Here is a 3,790-nt window from a genome sequence, read left to right as displayed (position 1 = left end):
ACCTCCTGAACAGCACATGAAACTGCTCAATGTTATGTGGCAGCCTGGATAGGAGGAGGGTTTGGGGGAGAATGGATACAAGAATATGTATGACTGAGTCCCTTCACTATTTGCCCAAAACTATGACAACGTTGTTTGTTAATTGGCTATACCCGAATACAAAATAAAAAGGGTTTTAAAAAATAAAAAATAAGTGGCTTTAGAATAGATAACAAAATGCTTTTCTATCATTAATTATGTCTTAATGTTCACTTTTGTTACTTTCCTCTTTTAAAAAATTATTATGGGATTAATTTTTTTCAGATGGTTATTATGGTTTTGGCTGATAAGCACACCATGCCTCCTCCTTTCATTCATGTGGACTGCCAGAATTTGGTAAAGTCCTTAAGTCCTCATATCTGCATGGAGAACTTATAGGATCTCTCTAACAAGAAAGACCCTTTACAAAGATAATCAACTTTTTATGAAGAATTGGTTAAAAGATATCAATCCTCTGGATTCAGAAGACCAGTGAATCCAATGAAGAATATATAAAAAGAAATACACTTCCTTAGGACACTCTGGCTGAGAAAAATATCATAATGAAAAAGTTATCATTCATTAAAGAAATATCATTGAGCACTTCCTCTGGGGTAAGTACTATGCTAGGCTCAAGAGATAAAAACACAAATAATATATGATCTGTCCACATGTTAGAAGGAAATAATGATTAAAGCATTCACCTCTGGTTCCCAGTAAAGAAAACCCACTCACAGAACACACAGAGAGCATAATCCTTAAAGGGTGAAATAGGGGAGAAAATCATACTTACATTACTTAGCTAATACATACAATAATCACTTCATTTTATTTCCAAAATAAGGGCCATTATTAGATCCTTAAAAGCTTTAAAAAAATTTTTATCATTAATTTTCTGGGTAGTTCAGAAATCTTTACTTTATAGCTTCAGTCTTCTGTATAACACACCCTTAGCTTTTAGACCCTGTATCTACATGTTTGAGTGTACTTAATTGATTGAGAATCATTGACATTGTGTGTGTGTGCATTCTGGAAAGTAAATTATCTTCTTAGTTTCCTTGGTTGTGCTTGCTTTTGTTCATTCTTAGCCCTTCAAAATCCTTAATGACTAACCAAGAATGTGACCACCCTCGTTGTTACCCTATTAAACATGTTTACTCAAGCCAAGACCTCTTTCACTGGCCCCTTTTTCTTTTATCTTTTCTAAAGAAATCAATTTTAGAGGCATTTCCTTTTAGTATCTTTATTTTCTCTTATCTCTCCACCTCAAACCTTCTATCAATTTTGGCTTTTTACCCAGAGAAAAGACAGAGATCCTTAGCAACACACATGGTCTCTGAGCACCATGGCAATAAAAGCAAAGCAACCTTCCATCTCTCATGGGGAAAGGAGCATCATAATGTGGAAGAAGGACCAGCACTGTGATGTTGAACATGTATTTATTTACCTTACTGTGATGCTGTGAGGACAAATATGGTAAACTTGTCCTTAATCTCCGGACTTGCAGTGGTCTAATCACTAAGTCATGACCGACTCTTGCAATCCCATGGACTGTAGCCTGCCAGCTCCTCTGTCCATGGAATTCTCCAGGCAAGAATACTGGAGTCAGTTGCCATTTCCTTCGCCAGAGGATCTTCCTGACCCAGGAATCAAACCCAGGTCTCCTGCTTTGCAGGAAGATTCTTTACCAACTGAGCTATGAGGGAAGCCTAGCTTCACCCTCTCGTAGGTTAAACAAAGTACATCATTTTGTTCTTGCCGTAATCTTTTTATATGTCTTAGGTTCATAATTGACCATGTGACTCAATGAGCACTTAGTTTGGCAATTTTATTGTATTTTGATATCTTTCTTCTAAGAACTATAAACTGAATAATATTTACATAACTTTACTCCCCAGAGACAGAAAATAATTTATAAAAATGATAAAATCCTAACTGGTTCACGAAACATTCCACCTTCACCTTTCTTGAAGTTAACATCTTTAAAATGCCTATGTGTTGATATTTTCAGAGGTGGAGGTAACTGTGAGTTAAAAAGAGGAGGGCATGGAAGAACAAAGGCATTTACACCTTTGTTTTCTCTTCACCACCTGTGAGATGGCACAACCATAAGAGCCCCTGGTCCTGGCAATGCAGCTCTACTGCAGGTGAGAGCTATGCCCTGCTCATAAATAACTGGTACCAACAAACCAGAACTGTGGATGATCCTATGAAAGGCATGTCTAGACTTCTGAGAACTAGTAAGACAGAAGTCAAAGTCCCACTGTAAAAGTGTGACTCAAGAGACAGCCTCAGACTTAAGTCAGCTCTTGATGCTAAACCTCTTGACCTCAGTTTCCATACCTGTGAGATGAGAAAGGCACTAGACCCTGCTTCCTAGAGTTGTGAGGATTAGATGATGCAAGTAAAAGCACATAAGTCAGTGCCTGGCATAAGGTAAGCACTCTTTAAATTAGCACTGGCCACTATTAGCTGCAATGACCTTACTTTCTGGCCTGCAAGAACTATATGAATGACGGGTTACTGCTTCTGTCTGACTAAATAGTGCCAGGCAGTTTAAGATCTCTGAATTTCCTCAGAGGAGAAAAAAATTGAGAATCTCCTGACTTATATCACCTCAAAAGGAACAGTAATAGGAAATCTTGTGAATGAATATGAAACATAGCACATAGAAACAAAAAAAAATTAATAAATTTTCTGTAAGGAGTTTCATTCTCTTAGTCTTGACCACAATACACTGGCAAAAGCAATTATAATCTGAAAGTGAAATTAATATCCAATTGATTGTACAGTGTTCCAGACTTGCTGACAATCAATTTTTTTAAGTTCTGTTTGAACAGTTGGTCAACGGTTTTTGGCCATGACTATGAAGCACAATTAATTTTTCAACATAAATTATATGGGGTAATGATTTTTCAAACACAGTTAAAGAAGTTACTTCATTGACATAACATAACTGATGAAAAAGACATAACTGATGCCAGGAAAGATTGAAGGAAGGAAGAGAAGGGGACAACAGAGGAAGAGATGTTTGGATGGCATCATCAACTTGATGGACATGATTTTGAGTAAGCTCTGGAGTTAGAGATGGACCAGAAAGCCTGGTGTGCTGCAGTCTATGGGGTTGCAAAGAGTCAGACACGACTGAGCAACTGAACTGAGCTGAACTGGCTGAACTGGTGATAATTCCACTTTAACTGCCAATCAGACTTTTTTTGGAGAAGGCAATGGCATCCCACTCCAGTACTCTTGCCTGGAAAATCCCATGGATGGAGGAGCCTGGTAGGCTGCAGACCATGGGGTCGAGAAGAGTCGGACACGACTGAGCGACTTCACTTTCATTTTTCCCTTTCATGCATTGGAGAAGGAAATGGCAACCCACTCCAGTGTTCTTGCCTGGAGAATCCTAAGGATGGGGGAGCCTGGTGGGCCGACGTCTATGGGGTCGCACAGAGTCGGACACGACTGAAGCGCCTTAGCAGCAGCAGCAGCAGCAGCAGCGGAATTAGCATCAAGCTATATTTGAAGACACAGAGGAAGCTGTGCTGAACATTAAGTTAGCTTATTAGAAACCAGTCTTCCTGCCTCCAGGATTGCTCCTTCAGATTCATTGTAAATTTTACAATTAATCTTTATAAGTAGCAATATAACCACATTATTCTTTGGCTCAAAACCTTTAGGAGTTCTTTATCATCTACAAAAAGGTAAAACAATTTATTATAGCAGTGATCGCCAAGATTTTTTCACAATTAACTATGCCTAAAGAGGGGCT

The sequence above is a fragment of the Bos taurus genome, chromosome 6, assembly GCF_002263795.3.
Source record: "Bos taurus isolate L1 Dominette 01449 registration number 42190680 breed Hereford chromosome 6, ARS-UCD2.0, whole genome shotgun sequence".
In the NCBI taxonomy this organism is placed as follows: domain Eukaryota; kingdom Metazoa; phylum Chordata; class Mammalia; order Artiodactyla; family Bovidae; genus Bos; species Bos taurus.
Note: the sequence above shows the minus strand (reverse complement) of the source record.